Genomic DNA, 23,817 nt, shown 5'->3' with positions numbered 1-23,817 from the left:
TTGCCATAGCTCGCTTCGTTTCCGAGATATTTGCAGATTCATCTCAAAGGAACTGGCCTGACGGACATATTTCGAGATATTTCTTCTTCTTGTTGTTCTTCCTCTGCACAGCTAAGCTGGAAGTGGCATTTGCAGCTCGCAATAGTGCAGAGTTATCTCAAAGAGAGGGGCCACGGTGTTTCTGTATCTCTATTATGTTGGTGCGGTTTCCGAACTTTTAAATATCTTGATATATCTCGAGAACTACGCATCTGATCAAAAAATATCATAGAAGATAAAAAGTAGGAAACTTAATTCTCTACAAAAAAGTTCTCTTAACATTTTGCCATAGCTCGCTTCGTTTCCGAGATATTTGCAGATTTATCTCAAGGGAAGGGGCCTGACGGACATATTTCGAGATATTTCTTCTTCTTGTTGTTCTTCTTCTGCACAGCTAAGCTGGAAGTGGCATTTGCGGCTCGCACTAGTGCAGAGTTATCTCAAAGAAAGGGGCCACGGTGTTTCTGTATCCCTATTATGTTGGTGCGGCTTCGGAACTTTTAAATATCTCGATATATCTCGAAAACTACGCTTCGGATCAAAAAATATCATAGAACATAAATTGTAGGAAACATAATTCTCTACAAAAAAGGTCTCTTAACATTTTGCCATAGCTCGCTTCGTTTCCGAGATATTTGCAGATTTATCTCAAGGGTAGGGGCCTGACGGACATATTTCGAGATATTTCTTCTTCTTGTTGTTCTTCCTCTGCACAGCTAAGCTGGAAGTGGCATTTGCGGCTCGCACTAGTGCAGAGTTATCTCAAAGAAAGGGGCCACGGTGTTTCTGTATCCCTATTATGTTGGTGCGGCTTCGGAACTTTTAAATATCTCGATATATCTCGAAAACTACGCTTCTGATCAAAAAATATCATAGAACATAAATTGTAGGAAACATAATTCTTTACAAAAAACGTCTCTCAACATTTTGCCATAGCTCGCTTCGTTTCCGAGATATTTGCCGATTCAGCTGAAAGGAACTGGCCTGACGGACATATTTCGAGATATTTCTTCTTCTTGTTGTTCTTCCTCTGCACAGCTAAGCTGGAAGTGGCATTTGCAGCTCGCAATAGTGCAGAGTTATCTCAAAGAAAGGGGCCACGGTGTTTCTGTATCCCTATTATGTTGGTGCGGCTTCTGAACTTTTAAATATCTCGATATATCTCGAAAACTACGCTTCTGACCAAAAAATATCATAGAACATAAATTGTAGGAAACATAATTCTCTACAAAAAACGTCTCTTAACATTTTGCCATAGCTCGCTTTGTTTCCGAGATATTTGCAGATTCAGCTCAAAGGAACCGGCCTGACGGACATATTTCGAGATATTTCTTCTTCGTGTTGTTCTTCCTCTGCACAGCTAAGCTGGAAGTGGCATTTGCGGCTCGCACTAGTGCAGAGTTATCTCAAAGAAAGGGGCCACGGTGTTTCTGTATCCCTATTATGTTGGTGCGGCTTCGGAACTTTTAAATATCTCGATATATCTCGAAAACTACGCTTCTGATCAAAAAATATCATAGAACATAAATTGTAGGAAACATAATTCTCTACAAAAAACGTCTCTTAACATTTTGCCATAGCTCGCTTCGTTTCCGAGATATTTGCCGATTCAGCTCAAAGGAACTGGCCTGACGGACATATTTCGAGATATTTCTTCTTCTTGTTGTTCTTCCTCTGCACAGCTAAGCTGGAAGTGGCATTTGCAGCTCGCAATAGTGCAGAGTTATCTCAAAGAAAGGGGCCACGGTGTTTCTGTATCTCTATTATGTTGGTGCGGCTTCGAAACTTTTAAATATCTTGATATATCTCGAGAACTACGCATCTGATCAAAAAATATCATAGAACATAAAAAGTAGGAAACTTAATTCTCTACAAAAAAGGTCTCTTAACATTTTGCCATAGCTCGCTTCGTTTCCGAGATATTTGCAGATTTATCTCAAGGGAAGGGGCCTGACGGACATACTTCGAGATATTTCTTCTTCTTGTTGTTCTTCTTCTGCACAGCTAAGCTGGAAGTGGCATTTGCGGCTCGCACTAGTGCAGAGTTATCTCAAAGAAAGGGGCCACGGTGTTTCTGTATCTCTATTATGTTGGTGCGGCTTCGGAACTTTTAAATATCTCGATATATCTCGAAAACTACGCTTCTGATCAAAAAATATCATAGAACATAAATTGTAGGAAACATACTTCTCTACAAAAAAGGTCTCTTAACATTTTGCCATAGCTCGCTTGGTTTCCGAGATATTTGCAGATATATCTCAAGGGAAGGGGCCTGACGGACATATTTCGAGATATTTCTTCTTCTTGTTGTTCTTCTTCTGCACAGCTAAGCTGGAAGTGGCATTTGCGGCTCGCACTAGTGCAGAGTTATCTCAAAGAAAGGGGCCACGGTGTTTCTGTATCTCTATTATGTTGGTGCGGCTTCGGAACTTTTAAATATCTTGATATATCTCGAGAACTACGCATCTGATCAAAAAATATCATAGAACATAAAAAGTAGGAAACTAAATTCTCTACAAAAAAGGTCTCTTAACATTTTGCCATAGCTCGCTTCGTTTCCGAGATATTTGCAGATTTATCTCAAGGGAAGGGGCCTGACGGACATATTTCGAGATATTTCTTCTTCTTGTTGTTCTTCTTCTGCACAGCTAAGCTGGAAGTGGCATTTACAGCTCGCAATAGTGCAGAGTTATCTCAAAGAAAGGGGCCACGGTGTTTCTGTATCTCTATTATGTTGGTGCGGCTTCGGAACTTTTAAATATCTTGATATATCTCGAGAACTACGCATCTGATCAAAAAAAAGCATAGAACATAAAAAGTAGGAAACTTAATTCTCTACAAAAAAGGTCTCTTAACATTTTGCCATAGGTCGCTTCGTTTCCGAGATATTTGCAGATTTATCTCAAGGGAAGGGGCCTAACGGACATATTTCGAGATATTTCTTCTTCTTGTTGTCCTTCTTCTGCACAGCTAAACTGGAAGTGGCATTTCCAGCTCGCAATAGTGCAGAGTTATCTCAAAGAGAGGGGCCACGGTGTTTCTGTATCTCTATTATGTTGGTGCGGCTTCGGAACTTTTAAATATCTTGATATATCTCGAGAACTACGCATCTGATCAAAAAATATCATAGAAGATAAAAAGTAGGAAACTTAATTCTCTACAAAAAAGGTCTGTTAACATTTTGCCATAGCTCGCTTCGTTTCCGAGATATTTGCAGATATATCTCAAGGGAAGGGGCCTGACGGACATATTTCGAGATACTTCTTCTTCTTGTTGTTCTTCTTCTGCACAGCTAAGCTGGAAGTGGCATTTGCGGCTCGCACTAGTGCAGAGTTATCTCAAAGAAAGGGGCCACGGTGTTTCTGTATCCCTATTATGTTGGTGCGGCTTCGGAACTTTTAAATATCTCGATATATCTCGAAAACTACGCTTCTGATCAAAAAATATCATAGAACATAAATTGTAGGAAACATAATTCTCTACAAAAAAGGTCTCTCAACATTTTGCCATAGCTCGCTTCGTTTCCGAGATATTTGCAGATATATCTCAAGGGAAGGGGCCTGACGGACATATTTCGAGATATTTCTTCTTCTTGTTGTTCTTCTTCTGCACAGCTAAGCTGGAAGTGGCATTTACAGCTCGCAATAGTACAGAGTTATCTCAAAGAAAGGGGCCACGGTGTTTCTGTATCTCTATTATGTTGGTGCGGCTTCGGAACTTTTAAATATCTCGATGTATCTCGAAAACTACGCTTCTGATCAAAAAATATCATAGAACATAAATTGTAGGAAACATAATTCTCTATAAAAAACGTCTCTTAACATTTTGCCATAGCTCGCTTCGTTTCCGAGATATTTGCAGATTTATCTCAAGGGTAGGGGCCTGACGGACATATTTCGAGATATTTCTTCTTCTTGTTGTTCTTCCTCTGCACAGCTAAGCTGGAAGTGGCATTTGCGGCTCGCACTAGTGCAGAGTTATCTCAAAGAAAGGGGCCACGGTGTTTCTGTATCTCTATTATGTTGGTGCGGCTTCGGAACTTTTAAATATCTCGATATATCTCGAAAACTACGCTTCTGATCAAAAAATATCATAGAACATAAATTGTAGGAAACATAATTCTCTACAAAGAACGTCTCTTAACATTTTGCCATAGCTCGCTTTGTTTCCGAGATATTTGCAGATTCAGCTCAAAGGAACGGGCCTGACGGACATATTTCGAGATACTTCTTTTTCTTGTTGTTCTTCCTCTGCACAGCTAAGCTGGAAGTGGCATTTGCAGCTCGCAATAGTGCAGAGTTATCTCAAAGAAAGGGGCCACGGTGTTTCTGTATCTCTATTATGTTGGTGCGGCTTCGGAACTTTTAAATATCTCGATATATCTCGAAATCTACGCTTCTGATCAAAAAATATCATAGAACATAAATTGTAGGAAACATAATTCTCTACAAAAAAGGTCTCTCAACATTTTGCCATAGCTCGCTTCGTTTCCGAGATATTTGCAGATATATCTCAAGGGCAGGGGCCTGACGGACATATTTCGAGATATTTCTTCTTCTTGTTGTTCTTCTTCTGCACAGCTAAGCTGGAAGTGGCATTTACAGCTCGCAATAGTGCAGAGTTATCTCAAAGAAAGGGGCCACGGTGTTTCTGTATCTCTATTATGTTGGTGCGGCTTCGGAACTTTTAAATATCTTGATATATCTCGAGAACTACGCATCTGATCAAAAAATATCATAGAACATAAAAAGTAGGAAACTTAATTCTCTACAAAAAAGGTCTCTTAACATTTTGCCATAGCTCGCTTCGTTTCCGAGATATTTGCAGATTTATCTCAAGGGAAGGGGCCTGACGGACATATTTCGAGATATTTCTTCTTCTTGTTGTTCTTCTTCTGCACAGCTAAGCTGGAAGTGGCATTTGCGGCTCGCACTATTGCAGAGTTATCTCAAAGAAAGGGGCCACGGTGTTTCTGTATCTGTATTATGTTGGTGCGGCTTCGGAACTTTTAAATATCTTGATATATCTCGAGAACTACGCATCTGATCAAAAAATATCATAGAAGATAAAAAGTAGGAAACTTAATTCTCTACAAAAAAGGTCTCTCAACATTTCGCCATAGCTCGCTTCGTTTCCGAGATATTTGCAGATTTATCTCAAGGGAAGGGGCCTGACGGACATATTTCGAGATATTTCTTCTTCTTGTTGTTCTTCTTCTGCACAGCTAAGCTGGAAGTGGCATTTGCGGCTCGCACTAGTGCAGAGTTATCTCAAAGAAAGGGGCCACGGTGTTTCTGTATCTCTATTATGTTGGTGCGGCTTCGGAACTTTTAAATATCTTGATATATCTCGAGAACTACGCATCTGATCAAAAAATATCATAGAACATAAAAAGTAGGAAACTTAATTCTCTACAAAAAAGGTCTCTTAACATTTTGCCATAGCTCGCTTCGTTTCCGAGATATTTGCAGATTTATCTCAAGGGAAGGGGCCTGACGGACATATTTCGAGATATTTCTTCTTCTTGTTGTTCTTCTTCTGCACAGCTAAGCTGGAAGTGGCATTTGCGGCTCGCACTATTGCAGAGTTATCTCAAAGAAAGGGGCCACGGTGTTTCTGTATCTCTATTATGTTGGTGCGGCTTCGGAACTTTTAAATATCTTGATATATCTCGAGAACTACGCATCTGATCAAAAAATATCATAGAACATAAAAAGTAGGAAACTTAATTCTCTACAAAAAAGGTCTCTTAACATTTTGCCATAGCTCGCTTCGTTTCCGAGATATTTGCAGATTTATCTCAAGGGAAGGGGCCTGACGGACATATTTCGAGATATTTCTTCTTCTTGTTGTTCTTCTTCTGCACAGCTAAGCTGGAAGTGGCATTTGCGGCTCGCACTATTGCAGAGTTATCTCAAAGAAAGGGGCCACGGTGTTTCTGTATCTGTATTATGTTGGTGCGGCTTCGGAACTTTTAAATATCTTGATATATCTCGAGAACTACGCATCTGATCAAAAAATATCATAGAAGATAAAAAGTAGGAAACTTAATTCTCTACAAAAAAGGTCTCTTAACATTTCGCCATAGCTCGCTTCGTTTCCGAGATATTTGCAGATTTATCTCAAGGGAAGGGGCCTGACGGACATATTTCGAGATATTTCTTCTTCTTGTTGTTCTTCTTCTGCACAGCTAAGCTGGAAGTGGCATTTGCGGCTCGCACTAGTGCAGAGTTATCTCAAAGAAAGGGGCCACGGTGTTTCTGTATCTCTATTATGTTGGTGCGGCTTCGGAACTTTTAAATATCTTGATATATCTCGTGAACTACGCATCTGATCAAAAAATATCATAGAACATAAAAAGTAGGAAACTTAATTCTCTACAAAAAAGGTCTCTTAACATTTTGCCATAGCTCGCTTCGTTTCCGAGATATTTGCAGATTTATCTCAAGGGAAGGGGCCTGACGGACATATTTCGAGATATTTCTTCTTCTTGTTGTTCTTCTTCTGCACAGCTAAGCTGGAAGTGGCATTTACAGCTCGCAATAGTGCATAGTTATCTCAAAGAAAGGGGCCACGGTGTTTCTGTATCTCTATTATGTTGGTGCGGCTTCGGAACTTTTAAATATCTTGATATATCTCGAGAACTACGCATCTGATCAAAAAATATCATAGAACATAAAAAGTAGGAAACATAATTCTCTACAAAAAACGTCTCTTAACATTTTGCCATAGCTCGCTTCGTTTCCGAGATATTTGCAGATTCAGCTCAAAGGAACGGGCCTGACGGACATATTTCGAGATACTTCTTTTTCTTGTTGTTCTTCCTCTGCACAGCTAAGCTGGAAGTGGCATTTGCAGCTCGCAATAGTGCAGAGTTATCTCAAAGAAAGGGGCCACGGTGTTTCTGTATCTCTATTATGTTGGTGCGGCTTCGGAACTTTTAAATATCTTGATATATCTCGATAACTGCGCATCTGATCAAAAAATATCATAGAACATAAAAAGTAGGAAACTTAATTCTCCACAAAAAAGGTCTCTTAACATTTTGCCATAGCTCGCTTCGTTTCCGAGATATTTGCAGATTTATCTCAAGGGAAGGGGCCTGACGGACATATTTCGAGATATTTCTTCTTCTTGTTGTTCTTCTTCTGCACAGCTAAGCTGGAAGTGGCATTTGCGGCTCGCACTAGTGCAGAGTTATCTCAAAGAAAGGGGCCACGGTGTTTCTGTATCTCTATTATGTTGGTGCGGCTTCGGAACTTTTAAATATCTTGATATATCTCGAGAACTACGCATCTGATCAAAAAATATCATAGAACATAAAAAGTAGGAAACTTAATTCTCTACAAAAAAGGTCTCTTAACATTTTGCCATAGCTCGCTTCGTTTCCGAGATATTTGCAGATTTATCTCAAGGGAAGGGGCCTGACGGACATATTTCGAGATATTTCTTCTTCTTGTTGTTCTTCTTCTGCACAGCTAAGCTGGAAGTGGCATTTGCGGCTCGCACTATTGCAGAGTTATCTCAAAGAAAGGGGCCACGGTGTTTCTGTATCTCTATTATGTTGGTGCGGCTTCGGAACTTTTAAATATCTTGATATATCTCGAGAACTACGCATCTGATCAAAAAATATCATAGAACATAGAAAGTAGGAAACTTAATTCTCTACAAAAAAGGTCTCTTAACATTTTGCCATAGCTCGCTTCGTTTCCGAGATATTTGCAGATTTATCTCAAGGGAAGGGGCCTGACGGACATATTTCGAGATATTTCTTCTTCTTGTTGTTCTTCTTCTGCACAGCTAAGCTGGAAGTGGCATTTGCGGCTCGCACTATTGCAGGGTTATCTCAAAGAAAGGGGCCACGGTGTTTCTGTATCTGTATTATGTTGGTGCGGCTTCGGAACTTTTAAATATCTTGATATATCTCGAGAACTACGCATCTGATCAAAAAATATCATAGAAGATAAAAAGTAGGAAACTTAATTCTCTACAAAAAAGGTCTCTTAACATTTCGCCATAGCTCGCTTCGTTTCCGAGATATTTGCAGATTTATCTCAAGGGAAGGGGCCTGTCGGACATATTTCGAGATATTTCTTCTTCTTGTTGTTCTTCTTCTGCACAGCTAAGCTGGAAGTGGCATTTGCGGCTCGCACTAGTGCAGAGTTATCTCAAAGAAAGGGGCCACGGTGTTTCTGTATCTCTATTATGTTGGTGCGGCTTCGGAACTTTTAAATATCTCGATATATCTCGAAAACTACGCTTCTGATCAAAAAATATCATAGAACATAAATTGTAGGAAACATAATTCTCTACAACAAACGTCTATTAACATTTTGCCATAGCTCGCTTCGTTTCCGAGATATTTGCAGATTCAGCTCAAAGGAACGGGCCTGACGGACATATTTCGAGATACTTCTTTTTCTTGTTGTTCTTCCTCTGCACAGCTAAGCTGGAAGTGGCATTTGCAGCTCACAATAGTGCAGAGTTATCTCAAAGAAAGGGGCCACGGTGTTTCTGTATCTCTATTATGTTGGTGCGGCTTCGGAACTTTTAAATATCTCGATATATCTCGAAAACTACGCTTCTGATCAAAAAATATCATAGAACATAAATTGTAGGAAACATAATTCTCTACAAAAAAGGTCTCTCAACATTTTGCCATAGCTCGCTTCGTTTCCGAGATATTTGCAGATATATCTCAAGGGCAGGGGCCTGACGGACATATTTCGAGATATTTCTTCTTCTTGTTGTTCTTCTTCTGCACAGCTAAGCTGGAAGTGGCATTTACAGCTCGCAATAGTGCAGAGTTATCTCAAAGAAAGGGGCCACGGTGTTTCTGTATCTCTATTATGTTGGTGCGGCTTCGGAACTTTTAAATATCTTGATATATCTCGAGAACTACGCATCTGATCAAAAAATATCATAGAACATAAATTGTAGGAAACATAATTCTCTACAAAAAAGGTCTCTCAACATTTTGCCATAGCTCGCTTCGTTTCCGAGATATTTGCAGATATATCTCAAGGGCAGGGGCCTGACGGACATATTTCGAGATATTTCTTCTTCTTGTTGTTCTTCTTCTGCACAGCTAAGCTGGAAGTGGCATTTACAGCTCGCAATAGTGCAGAGTTATCTCAAAGAAAGGGGCCACGGTGTTTCTGTATCTCTATTATGTTGGTGCGGCTTCGGAACTTTTAAATATCTTGATATATCTCGAGAACTACGCATCTGATCAAAAAATATCATAGAACATAAAAAGTAGGAAACATAATTCTCTACAAAAAAGGTCTCTCAACATTTTGCCATAGCTCGCTTCGTTTCCGAGATATTTGCAGATATATCTCAAGGGCAGGGGCCTGACGGACATATTTCGAGATATTTCTTCTTCTTGTTGTTCTTCTTCTGCACAGCTAAGCTGGAAGTGGCATTTACAGCTCGCAATAGTGCAGAGTTATCTCAAAGAAAGGGGCCACGGTGTTTCTGTATCTCTATTATGTTGGTGCGGCTTCGGAACTTTTAAATATCTTGATATATCTCGAGAACTACGCGTCTGATCAAAAAATATCATAGAACATAAAAAGTAGGAAACTTAATTCTCTACAAAAAAGGTCTCTTAACATTTTGCCATAGCTCGCTTCGTTTCCGAGATATTTGCAGATTTATCTCAAGGGAAGGGGCCTGACGGACATATTTCGAGATATTTCTTCTTCTTGTTGTTCTTCTTCTGCACAGCTAAGCTGGAAGTGGCATTTGCGGCTCGCACTATTGCAGAGTTATCTCAAAGAAAGGGGCCACGGTGTTTCTGTATCTCTATTATGTTGGTGCGGCTTCGGAACTTTTAAATATCTTGATATATCTCGAGAACTACGCATCTGATCAAAAAATATCATAGAACATAAAAAGTGGGAAACTTAATTCTCTACAAAAAAGGTCTCTTAACATTTTGCCATAGCTCGCTTCGTTTCCGAGATATTTGCAGATTTATCTCAAGGGAAGGGGCCTGACGGACATATTTCGAGATATTTCTTCTTCTTGTTGTTCTTCTTCTGCACAGCTAAGCTGGAAGTGGCATTTGCGGCTCGCACTATTGCAGAGTTATCTCAAAGAAAGGGGCCACGGTGTTTCTGTATCTGTATTATGTTGGTGCGGCTTCGGAACTTTTAAATATCTTGATATATCTCGAGAACTACGCATCTGATCAAAAAATATCATACAAGATAAAAAGTAGGAAACTTAATTCTCTACAAAAAAGGTCTCTTAACATTTCGCCATAGCTCGCTTCGTTTCCGAGATATTTGCAGATATATCTCAAGGGCAGGGGCCTGACGGACATATTTCGAGATATTTCTTCTTCTTGTTGTTCTTCTTCTGCACAGCTAAGCTGGAAGTGGCATTTACAGCTCGCAATAGTGCAGAGTTATCTCAAAGAAAGGGGCCACGGTGTTTCTGTATCTCTATTATGTTGGTGCGGCTTCGGAACTTTTAAATATCTTGATATATCTCGAGAACTACGCGTCTGATCAAAAAATATCATAGAACATAAAAAGTAGGAAACATAATTCTCTACAAAAAAGGTCTCTTAACATTTTGCCATAGCTCGCTTCGTTTCCGAGATATTTGCAGATTTATCTCAAGGGAAGGGGCCTGACGGACATATTTCGAGATATTTCTTCTTCTTGTTGTTCTTCTTCTGCACAGCTAAGCTGGAAGTGGCATTTGCGGCTCGCACTAGTGCACAGTTATCTCAAAGAAAGGGGCCACGGTGTTTCTGTATCTCTATTATGTTGGTGCGGCTTCGGAACTTTTAAATATCTTGATATATCTCGATAACTGCGCATCTGATCAAAAAATATCATAGAACATAAAAAGTAGGAAACTTAATTCTCTACAAAAAAGGTCTCTTAACATTTTGCCATAGCTCGCTTCGTTACCGAGATATTTGCAGATTTATCTCAAGGGAAGGGGCCTGACGGACATATTTCGAGATATTTCTTCTTCTTGTTGTTCTTCTTCTGCACAGCTAAGCTGGAAGTGGCATTTGCGGCTCGCACTATTGCAGAGTTATCTCAAAGAAAGGGGCCACGGTGTTTCTGTATCTCTATTATGTTGGTGCGGCTTCGGAACTTTTAAATATCTTGATATATCTCGAGAACTACGCATCTGATCAAAAAATATCATAGAACATAAAAAGTAGGAAACTTAATTCTCTACAAAAAACGTCTCTTAAGATTTTGCCATAGCTCGCTTCGTTTCCGAGATATTTGCAGATTCAGCTCAAAGGAACGGGCCTGACGGACATATTTCGAGATACTTCTTTTTCTTGTTGTTCTTCCTCTGCACAGCTAAGCTGGAAGTGGCATTTGCAGCTCGCAATAGTGCAGAGTTATCTCAAAGAAAGGGGCCACGGTGTTTCTGTATCTCTATTATGTTGGTGCGGCTTCGGAACTTTTAAATATCTCGATATATCTCGAAAACTACGCTTCTGATCAAAAAATATCATAGGACATAAATTGTAGGAAACATAATTCTCTACAAAAAAGGTCTCCCAACATTTTGCCATAGCTCGCTTCGTTTCCGAGATATTTGCAGATATATCTCAAGGGCAGGGGCCTGACGGACATATTTCGAGATATTTCTTCTTCTTGTTGTTCTTCTTCTGCACAGCTAAGCTGGAAGTGGCATTTACAGCTCGCAATAGTGCAGAGTTATCTCAAAGAAAGGGGCCACGGTGTTTCTGTATCTCTATTATGTTGGTGCGGCTTCGGAACTTTTAAATATCTTGATATATATCGAGAACTACGCATCTGATCAAAAAATATCATAGAACATAAAAAGTAGGAAACTTAATTCTCTACAAAAAAGGTCTCTTAACATTTTGCCATAGCTCGCTTCGTTTCCGAGATATTTGCAGATTTATCTCAAGGGAAGGGGCCTAACGGACATATTTCGAGATATTTCTTCTTCTTGTTGTTCTTCTTCTGCACAGCTAAACTGGAAGTGGCATTTCCAGCTCGCAATAGTGCAGAGTTATCTCAAAGAAAGGAGCCACGGTGTTTCTGTATCTCTATTATGTTGGTGCGGCTTCGGAACTTTTAAATATCTTGATATATCTCGAGAACTACGCATCTGATCAAAAAATATCATAGAACATAAAAAGTAGGAAACTTAATTCTCTACAAAAAAGGTCTCTTAACATTTTGCCATAGCTCGCTTCGTTTCCGAGATATTTGCAGATTTATCCCAAGGGAAGGGGCCTGACGGACATATTTCGAGATATTTCTTCTTCTTGTTGTTCTTCTTCTGCACAGCTAAGCTGGAAGTGGCATTTGCGGCTCGCACTAGTGCAGAGTTATCTCAAAGAAAGGGGCCACGGTGTTTCTGTATCTGTATTATGTTGGTGCGGCTTCGGAACTTTTAAATATCTTGATATATCTCGAGAACTACGCATCTGATCAAAAAATATCATAGAACATAAAAAGTAGGAAACTTAATTCTCTACAAAAAAGGTCTCTTAACATTTTGCCATAGCTCGCTTCGTTTCCGAGATATTTGCAGATTTATCTCAAGGGAAGGGGCCTGACGGACATATTTCGAGATATTTCTTCTTCTTGTTGTTCTTCTTCTGCACAGCTAAGCTGGAAGTGGCATTTGCGGCTCGCACTATTGCAGAGTTATCTCAAAGAAAGGGGCCACGGTGTTTCTGTATCTCTATTATGTTGGTGCGGCTTCGTAACTTTTAAATATCTAGATATATCTCGAAAACTACGCTTCTGATCAAAAAATATCATAGAACATAAATTGTAGGAAACATAATTCTCTACAAAAAAGGTCTCTTAACATTTTGCCATAGCTCGCTTGGTTTCCGAGATATTTGCAGATATATCTCAAGGGCAGGGGCCTGACGGACATATTTCGAGATATTTCTTCTTCTTGTTGTTCTTCTTCTGCACAGCTAAGCTGGAAGTGGCATTTACAGCTCGCAATAGTGCAGAGTTATCTCAAAGAAAGGGACCACGGTGTTTCTGTATCTCTATTGTGTTGGTGCGGTTTCGGAACTTTTACATATCTTGATATATCTCGAGAACTACGCATCTGATCAAAAAATATCATAGAACATAAAAAGTAGGAAACTTAATTCTCTACAAAAAAGGTCTCTCAACATTTTGCCATAGCTCGCTTCGTTTCCGAGATATTTGCAGATATATCTCAAGGGCAGGGGCCTGACGGACATATTTCGAGATATTTCTTCTTCTTGTTGTTCTTCTTCTGCACAGCTAAGCTGGAAGTGGCATTTGCGGCTCGCACTAGTGCAGAGTTATCTCAAAGAAAGGGGCCACGGTGTTTCTGTATCTGTATTATGTTGGTGCGGCTTCGGAGCTTTTAAATATCTTGATATATCTCGAGAACTACGCATCTGATCACAAAATATCATAGAACATAAAAAGTAGGAAACTTAATTCTCTACAAAAAAGGTCTCTTAACATTTTGCCATAGCTCGCTTCGTTTCCGAGATATTTGCAGATTTATCTCAAGGGAAGGGGCCTGACGGACATATTTCGAGATATTTCTTCTTCTTGTTGTTCTTCTTCTGCACAGCTAAGCTGGAAGTGGCATTTGCGGCTCGCACTAGTGCAGAGTTATCTCAAAGAAAGGGGCCACGGTGTTTCTGTATCTGTATTATGTTGGTGCGGCTTCGGAACTTTTAAATATCTTGATATATCTCGAGAACTACGCGTCTGATCAAAAAATATCATAGAACATAAAAAGTAGGAAACATAATTCTCTACAAAAAAGGTCTCTTAACATTTTGCCATAGCTCGCTTCGTTTCCGAGATATTTGCAGATTTATCTCAAGGGAAGGGGCCTGACGGACATATTTCGAGATATTTCTTCTTCTTGTTGTTCTTCTTCTGCACAGCTAAGCTGGAAGTGGCATTTGCGGCTCGCACTAGTGCACAGTTATCTCAAAGAAAGGGGCCACGGTGTTTCTGTATCTCTAATATGTTGGTGCGGCTTCGGCACTTTTAAATATCTTGATATATCTCGAGAACTACGCATCTGATCAAAAAATATCATAGAAGATAAAAAGTAGGAAACTTAATTCTCTACAAAAAAGGTCTCTTAACATTTCGCCATAGCTCGCTTCGTTTCCGAGATATTTGCAGATTTATCTCAAGGGAAGGGGCCTGTCGGACATATTTCGAAATATTTCTTCTTCTTGTTGTTCTTCTTCTGCACAGCTAAGCTGGAAGTGGCATTTGCGGCTCGCACTATTGCAGAGTTATCTCAAAGAAAGGGGCCACGGTGTTTCTGTATCTCTATTATGTTGGTGCGGCTTCGTAACTTTTAAATATCTCGATATATCTCGAAAACTACGCTTCTGACCAAAAAATATCATAGAACATAAATTGTAGGAAACATAATTCTCTACAAAAAAGGTCTCTTAACATTTTGCCATAGCTCGCTTGGTTTCCGAGATATTTGCAGATATATCTCAAGGGCAGGGGCCTGACGGACATATTTCGAGATATTTCTTCTTCTTGTTGTTCTTCTTCTGCACAGCTAAGCTGGAAGTGGCATTTACAGCTCGCAATAGTGCAGAGTTATCTCAAAGAAAGGGGCCACGGTGTTTCTGTATCTCTATTATGTTGGTGCGGTTTCGGAACTTTTAAATATCTTGATATATCTCGAGAACTACGCATCTGATCAAAAAATATCATAGAACATAAAAAGTAGGAAACTTAATTCTCTACAAAAAAGGTCTCTTAACATTTTGCCATAGCTCGCTTCGTTTCCGAGATATTTGCAGATTTATCTCAAGGGAAGGGGTCTGACGGACATATTTCGAGAAGTTTCTTCTTCTTGTTGTTCTTCTTCTGCACAGCTAAGCTGGAAGTGGCATTTGCAGCTCGCAATAGTGCAGAGTTATCTCAAAGAGAGGGGCCACGGTGTTTCTGTATCTCTATTATGTTGGTGCGGCTTCGGAACTTTTAAATATCTTGATATATCTCGAGAACTACGCATCTGATCAAAAAATATCATAGAAGATAAAAAGTAGGAAACTTAATTCTCTACAAAAAAGGTCTCTTAACATTTTGCCATACCTCGCTTCGTTTCCGAGATATTTGCAGATTTATCTCAAGGGAAGGGGCCTGACGGACATATTTCGAGATATTTCTTCTTCTTGTTGTTCTTCTTCTGCACAGCTAAGCTGGAAGTGGCATTTGCGGCTCGCGCTAGTGCAGAGTTATCTCAAAGAAAGGGGCCACGGTGTTTCTGTATCTGTATTATGTTGGTGCGGCTTCGGAACTTTTAAATATCTTGATATATCTCGAGAACTACGCATCTGATCAAAAAATATCATAGAACATAAAAAGTAGGAAACTTAATTCTCTACAAAAAAGGTCTCTTAACATTTTGCCATAGCTCGCTACGTTTCCGAGATATTTGCAGATTTATCTCAAGGGAAGGGGCCTGACGGACATATTTCGAGATATTTCTTCTTCTTGTTGTTCTTCTTCTGCACAGCTAAGCTGGAAGTGGCATTTGCGGCTCGCACTAGTGCAGAGTTATCTCAAAGAAAGGGGCCACGGTGTTTCTGTATCTGTATTATGTTGGTGCGGCTTCGGCACTTTTAAATATCTTGATATATCTCGAGAACTACGCATCTGATCAAAAAATATCATAGAAGATAAAAAGTAGGAAACTTAATTCTCTACAAAAAAGGTCTCTTAACATTTCGCCATAGCTCGCTTCGTTTCCGAGATATTTGCAGATTTATCTCAAGGGAAGGGGCCTGTCGGACATATTTCGAGATATTTCTTCTTCTTGTTGTTCTTCTTCTGCACAGCTAAGCTGGAAGTGGCATTTACAGCTCGCAATAGTGCAGAGTTATCTCAAAGAAAGGGGCCACGGTGTTTCTGTATCTCTATTATGTTGGTGCGGTTTCGGAACTTTTAAATATCTTGATATATCTCGAGAACTACGCATCTGATCAAAAAATATCATAGAACATAAAAAGTAGGAAACTTAATTCTCTACGAAAAAGGTCTCTTAACATTTTGCCATAGCTCGCTTCGTTTCCGAGATATTTGCTGATTTATCTCAAGGGAAGGGGCCTGACGGACATATTTCGAGAAGTTTCTTCTTCTTGTTGTTCTTCTTCTGCACAGCTAAGCTGGAAGTGGCATTTGCAGCTCGCAATAGTGCAGAGTTATCTCAAAGAGAGGGGCCACGGTGTTTCTGTATCTCTATTATGTTGGTGCGGCTTCGGAACTTTTAAATATCTTGATATATCTCGAGAACTATGCATCTGATCAAAAAATATCATAGAAGATAAAAAGTAGGAAACTTAATTCTCTACAAAAAAGGTCTCTCAACATTTTGCCATAGCTCGCTTCGTTTCCGAGATATTTGCACATTTATCTCAAGGGAAGGGGCCTAACGGACATATTTCGAGATATTTCTTCTTCTTGTTGTTCTTCTTCTGCACAGCTAAGCTGGAAGTGGCATTTGCGGCTCGCACTAGTGCAGAGTTATCTCAAAGAAAGGGGCCACGGTGTTTCTGTATCTCTATTATGTTGGTGCGGCTTCGGAACTTTTAAATATCTCGATATATCTCGAAAACTACGCTTCTGATCAAAAAATATCATAGAGCGTAAATTGCAGGAAACATTATTCTCTACAAAAAAGGTCTCTTAACATTTTGCCATAGCTCGCTTCGTTTCCGAGATATTTGCAGATTCATCTCAAGGGAAGGGGTCTGACGGACATATTTCGAGATATTTCTTCTTCTTGTTGTTCTTCTTCTGCACAGCTAAGCTCGAAGCGGCATTTGCAGCTCGCAATAGTGCAGAGTTATCTCAAAGAAAGAGGCCACGGTGTTTCTGTACCTCTATTATGTTGGTGCAGCTTCGGAACTTTTAAATATCTTGATATATCTCGAGAACTACGCATCTGATCAAAAAATATCATCGAACATAAAAAGTAGGAAACTTAATTCTCTACAAAAAAGGTCTCTTAACATTTTGCCATAGCTCGCTTCGTTTCCGAGATATTTGCAGATTCATCTCAAGGGAAGGGGTCTGACGGACATATTTCGAGATATTTCTTCTTCTTGTTGTTCTTCTTCTGCACAGCTAAGCTCGAAGCGGCATTTGCAGCTCGCAATAGTGCAGAGTTATCTCAAAGAAAGAGGCCACGGTGTTTCTGTACCTCTATTATGTTGGTGCAGCTTCGGAACTTTTAAATATCTTGATATATCTCGAGAACTACGCATCTGATCAAAAAATATCATCGAACATAAAAAGTAGGAAACTTAATTCTCTACAAAAAAGGTCTCTTAACATTTTGCCATAGCTCGCTTCGTTTCCGAGATATTTGCAGATTCATCTCAAGGGAAGGGGTCTGACGGACATATTTCGAGATATTTCTTCTTCTTGTTGTTCTTCTTCTGCACAGCTAAGCTCGAAGCGGCATTTGCAGCTCGCAATAGTGCAGAGTTATCTCAAAGAAAGAGGCCACGGTGTTTCTGTATCTCTATTATGTTGGTGCGGCTTCGGAACTTTTAAATATCTTGATATATCTCGAGAGCTACGCATCTGATCAAAAAATATCATAGAACATGATAAGTAGGAAACTTAATTCTCTACAAAAAAGGTCTCTTAACATTTTGCCATAGCTCGCTTCGTTTCCGAGATATTTGCAGATTTATCTCAAGGGAAGGGGCCTGACGGACATATTTCGAGATATTTCTTCTTCTTGTTGTTCTTCTTCTGCACAGCTAAGCTCGAAGCGGCATTTGCAGCTCGCAATAGTGCAGAGTTATCTCAAAGAAAGAGGCCACGGTGTTTCTGTATCTCTATTATGTTGGTGCGGCTTCGGAACTTTTAAATATCTTGATATATCTCGAGAGCTACGCATCTGATCAAAAAATATCATAGAACATGAAAAGTAGGAAACTTAATTCTCTACAAAAAAGGTCTCTTAACATTTTGCCATAGCTCGCTTCGTTTCCGAGATATTTGCAGATTTATCTCAAGGGAAGGGGCCTGACGGACATATTTCGAGATATTTCTTCTTCTTGTTGTTCTTCTTCTGCACAGCTAAGCTGGAAGTGGCATTTGCGGCTCGCACTAGTGCAGAGTTATCTCAAAGAAAGGGGCCACGGTGTTTCTGTATCTCTATTATGTTGGTGCGGCTTCGGAACTTTTAAATATCTCGATATATCTCGAAAACTACGCTTCTGATCAAAAAATATCATAGAACATAAAAAGTAGGAAACTTAATTCTCTACAAAAAAGGTCTCTTAACATTTTGCCATAGCTCGCTTCGTTTCCGAGATATTTGCAGATTTATCTCAAGGGAAGGGGCCTGACGGACATATTTCGAGATATTTCTTCTTCTTGTTGTTCTTCTTCTGCACAGCTAAGCTGGAAGTGGCATTTGCGGCTCTCACTAGTGCAGAGTTATCTCAAGGAAAGGGGCCACGGTGTTTCTGTATCTCTATTATGTTGGTGCGGCTTCGGAACTTTTAAATATCTCGATATATCTCGAAAACTACGCTTCTGATCAAAAAATATCATAGAACATAAATTGTAGGAAACATAATTCTCTACAAAAAACGTCTCTAAACATTTTGCCATAGATCGCTTCGTTTCCGAGATATTTGCAGATTCAGCTCAAAGGAACTGGCCTGACGGACATATTTCGAGATATTTCTTCTTCTTGTTGTTCTTCTTCTGCACAGCTAAGCTCGAAGCGGCATTTGCAGCTCGCAATAGTGCAGAGTTATCTCAAAGAAAGAGGCCACGGTGTTTCTGTATCTCTATTATGTTGGTGCGGCTTCGGAACTTTTAAATATCTTGATATATCTCGAGAACTACGCATCTGATCAAAAAATATCATAGAACATAAAAAGTAGGAAACTTAATTCTCTACAAAAAAGGTCTCTTAACATTTTGCCATAGCTCGCTTCGTTTCCGAGATATTTGCAGATTTATCTCAAGGGAAGGGGCCTGACGGACATATTTCGAGATATTTCTTCTTCTTGTTGTTCTTCTTCTGCACAGCTAAGCTGGAAGTGGCATTTGCGGCTCGCACTAGTGCAGAGTTATCTCAAAGAAAGGGGCCACGGTGTTTCTGTATCTCTATTATGTTGGTGCGGCTTCGGAACTTTTAAATATCTCGATATATCTCGAAAACTACGCTTCTGATCAAAAAATATCATAGAACATAAATTGTAGGAAACATAATTCTCTACAAAAAACGTATCTTAACATTTTGCCATAGCTCGCTTCGTTTCCGAGATATTTGCAGATTCAGCTCAAAGGAACGGGCCTGACGGACATATTTCGAGATACTTCTTCTTCTTGTTGTTCTTCCTCTGCACAGCTAAGCTGGAAGTGGCATTTGCGGCTCGCAATAGTGCAGAGTTATCTCAAAGAAAGGGGCCACGGTGTTTCTGTATCTCTATTATGTTGGTGCGGCTTCGGAACTTTTAAATATCTTGATATATCTCGAGAACTACGCATCTGATCAAAAAATATCATACAACATAAAAAGTAGGAAACTTAATTCTCTACAAAAAAGGTCTCTTAACATTTTGCCATAGCTCGCTTCGTTCCCGAGATATTTGCAGATTTATCTCAAGGGAAGGGGCCTGACGGACATATTTCGAGATATTTCTTCTTCTTGTTGTTCTTCTTCTGCACAGCTAAGCTGGAAGTGGCATTTGCGGCTCGCACTATTGCAGAGTTATCTCAAAGAAAGGGGCCACGGTGTTTCTGTATCTGTATTATGTTGGTGCGGCTTCGGAACTTTTAAATATCTTGATATATCTCGAGAACTACGCATCTGATCAAAAAATATCATAGAAGATAAAAAGTAGGAAACTTAATTCTCTACAAAAAAGGTCTCTTAACATTTCGCCATAGCTCGCTTCGTTTCCGAGATATTTGCAGATATATCTCAAGGGCAGGGGCCTGACGGACATATTTCGAGATATTTCTTCTTCTTGTTGTTCTTCTTCTGCACAGCTAAGCTGGAAGTGGCATTTACAGCTCGCAATAGTGCAGAGTTATCTCAAAGAAAGGGGCCACGGTGTTTCTGTATCTCTATTATGTTGGTGCGGCTTCGGAACTTTTAAATATCTTGATATATCTCGAGAGCTACGCATCTGATCAAAAAATATCATAGAACATGAAAAGTAGGAAACTTAATTCTCTACAAAAAAGGTCTCTTAACATTTTGCCATAGCTCGCTTCGTTTCCGAGATATTTGCAGATTTATCTCAAGGGAAGGGGCCTGACGGACATATTTCGAGATATTTCTTCTTCTTGTTGTTCTTCTTCTGCAGAGCTAAGCTCGAAGCGGCATTTGCAGCTCGCAATAGTGCAGAGTTATCTCAAAGAAAGAGGCCACGGTGTTTCTGTATCTCTATTATGTTGGTGCGGCTTCGGAACTTTTAAATATCTTGATATATCTCGAGAGCTACGCATCTGATCAAAAAATATCATAGAACATGAAAAGTAGGAAACTTAATTCTCTACAAAAAAGGTCTCTTAACATTTTGCCATAGCTCGCTTCGTTTCCGAGATATTTGCAGATTTATCTCAAGGGAAGGGGCCTGACGGACATATTTCGAGATATTTCTTCTTCTTGTTGTTCTTCTTCTGCACAGCTAAGCTGGAAGTGGCATTTGCGGCTCGCACTAGTGCAGAGTTATCTCAAAGAAAGGGGCCACGGTGTTTCTGTATCTCTATTATGTTGGTGCGGCTTCGGAACTTTTAAATATCTCGATATATCTCGAAAACTACGCTTCTGATCAAAAAATATCATAGAACATAAATTGTAGGAAACATAATTCTCTACAAAAAACGTATCTTAACATTTTGCCATAGCTCGCTTCGTTTCCGAGATATTTGCAGATTCAGCTCAAAGGAACGGGCCTGACGGACATATTTCGAGATACTTCTTCTTCTTGTTGTTCTTCCTCTGGACAGCTAAGCTGGAAGTGGCATTTGCGGCTCGCAATAGTGCAGAGTTATCTCAAAGAAAGGGGCCACGGTGTTTCTGTATCTCTATTATGTTGGTGCGGCTTCGGAACTTTTAAATATCTCGATATATCTCGAAAACTACGCTTCTGATCAAAAAATATCATAGAACATAAAAAGTAGGAAACTTAATTCTCTACAAAAAAGGTCTCTTAACATTTTGCCATAGCTCGCTTCGTTTCCGAGATATTTGCAGATTTATCTCAAGGGAAGGGGCCTGACGGACATATTTCGAGATATTTCTTCTTCTTGTTGTTCTTCTTCTGCACAGCTAAGCTGGAAGTGGCATTTGCGGCTCTCACTAGTGCAGAGTTATCTCAAGGAAAGGGGCCACGGTGTTTCTGTATCTCTATTATGTTGGTGCGGCTTCGGAACTTTTAAATATCTCGATATATCTCGAAAACTACGCTTCTGATCAAAAAATATCATAGAACATAAATTGTAGGAAACATAATTCTCTACAAAAAACGTCTCTAAACATTTTGCCATAGATCGCTTCGTTTCCGAGATATTTGCAGATTCAGCTCAAAGGAACTGGCCTGACGGACATATTTCGAGATATTTCTTCTTCTTGTTGTTCTTCTTCTGCACAGCTAAGCTCGAAGCGGCATTTGCAGCTCGCAATAGTGCAGAGTTATCTCAAAGAAAGAGGCCACGGTGTTTCTGTATCTCTATTATGTTGGTGCGGCTTCGGAACTTTTAAATATCTTGATATATCTCGAGAACTACGCATCTGATCAAAAAATATCATAGAACATAAAAAGTAGGAAACTTAATTCTCTACAAAAAAGGTCTCTTAACATTTTGCCATAGCTCGCTTCGTTTCCGAGATATTTGCAGATTTATCTCAAGGGAAGGGGCCTGACGGACATATTTCGAGATATTTCTTCTTCTTGTTGTTCTTCTTCTGCACAGCTAAGCTGGAAGTGGCATTTGCGGCTCGCACTAGTGCAGAGTTATCTCAAAGAAAGGGGCCACGGTGTTTCTGTATCTCTATTATGTTGGTGCGGCTTCGGAACTTTTAAATATCTCGATATATCTCGAAAACTACGCTTCTGATCAAAAAATATCATAGAACATAAATTGTAGGAAACATAATTCTCTACAAAAAACGTATCTTAACATTTTGCCATAGCTCGCTTCGTTTCCGAGATATTTGCAGATTCAGCTCAAAGGAACGGGCCTGACGGACATATTTCGAGATACTTCTTCTTCTTGTTGTTCTTCCTCTGCACAGCTAAGCTGGAAGTGGCATTTGCGGCTCGCAATAGTGCAGAGTTATCTCAAAGAAAGGGGCCACGGTGTTTCTGTATCTCTATTATGTTGGTGCGGCTTCGGAACTTTTAAATATCTTGATATATCTCGAGAACTACGCATCTGATCAAAAAATATCATAGAACATAAAAAGTAGGAAACTTAATTCTCTACAAAAAAGGTCTCTTAACATTTTGCCATAGCTCGCTTCGTTCCCGAGATATTTGCAGATTTATCTCAAGGGAAGGGGCCTGACGGACATATTTCGAGATATTTCTTCTTCTTGTTGTTCTTCTTCTGCACAGCTAAGCTGGAAGTGGCATTTGCGGCTCGCACTATTGCAGAGTTATCTCAAAGAAAGGGGCCACGGTGTTTCTGTATCTGTATTATGTTGGTGCGGCTTCGGAACTTTTAAATATCTTGATATATCTCGAGAACTACGCATCTGATCAAAAAATATCATAGAAGATAAAAAGTAGGAAACTTAATTTTCTACAAAAAAGGTCTCTTAACATTTCGCCATAGCTCGCTTCGTTTCCGAGATATTTGCAGATATATCTCAAGGGCAGGGGCCTGACGGACATATTTCGAGATATTTCTTCTTCTTGTTGTTCTTCTTCTGCACAGCTAAGCTGGAAGTGGCATTTACAGCTCGCAATAGTGCAGAGTTATCTCAAAGAAAGGGGCCACGGTGTTTCTGTATCTCTATTATGTTGGTGCGGCTTCGGAACTTTTAAATATCTTGATATATCTCGAGAACTACGCGTGTGATCAAAAAATATCATAGAACATAAAAAGTAGGAAACATAATTCTCTACAAAAAAGGTCTCTTAACATTTTGCCATAGCTCGCTTCGTTTCCGAGATATTTGCAGATTTATCTCAAGGGAAGGGGCCTGACGGACATATTTCGAGATATTTCTTCTTCTTGTTGTTCTTCTTCTGCACAGCTAAGCTGGAAGTGGCATTTGCAGCTCGCAATAGTGCAGAGTTATCTCAAAGAAAGAGGCCACGGTGTTTCTGTATCTCTATTATGTTGGTGCGGCTTCGGAACTTTTAAATATCTTGATATATCTCGAGAGCTACGCATCTGATCAAAAAATATCATAGAACATGAAAAGTAGGAAACTTAATTCTCTTCAAAAAAGGTCTCTTAACATTTTGCCATAGCTCGCTTCGTTTCCGAGATATTTGCAGATTCAGCTCAAAGGAACTGGCCTGACGGACATATTTCGAGATATTTCTTCTTCTTGTTGTTCTTCCTCTGCACAGCTAAGCTGGAAGTGGCATTTGCAGCTCGCAATAGTGCAGAGTTATCTTAAAGAAAGGGGCCACGGTGTTTCTGTATCTCTATTATGTTGGTGCGGCTTCGGAACTTTTAAATATCTTGATATATCTCGAGAACTACGCATCTGATCAAAAAATGTCATAGAACATAAAAAGTAGGAAACTTAATTCTCTACAAAAAAGGT

The sequence above is a fragment of the Osmia lignaria genome, unplaced genomic scaffold (genome assembly GCF_051020975.1).
Source record: "Osmia lignaria lignaria isolate PbOS001 unplaced genomic scaffold, iyOsmLign1 scaffold0002, whole genome shotgun sequence".
Taxonomy (NCBI): Eukaryota; Metazoa; Arthropoda; class Insecta; order Hymenoptera; family Megachilidae; genus Osmia; species Osmia lignaria.
Note: the sequence above shows the minus strand (reverse complement) of the source record.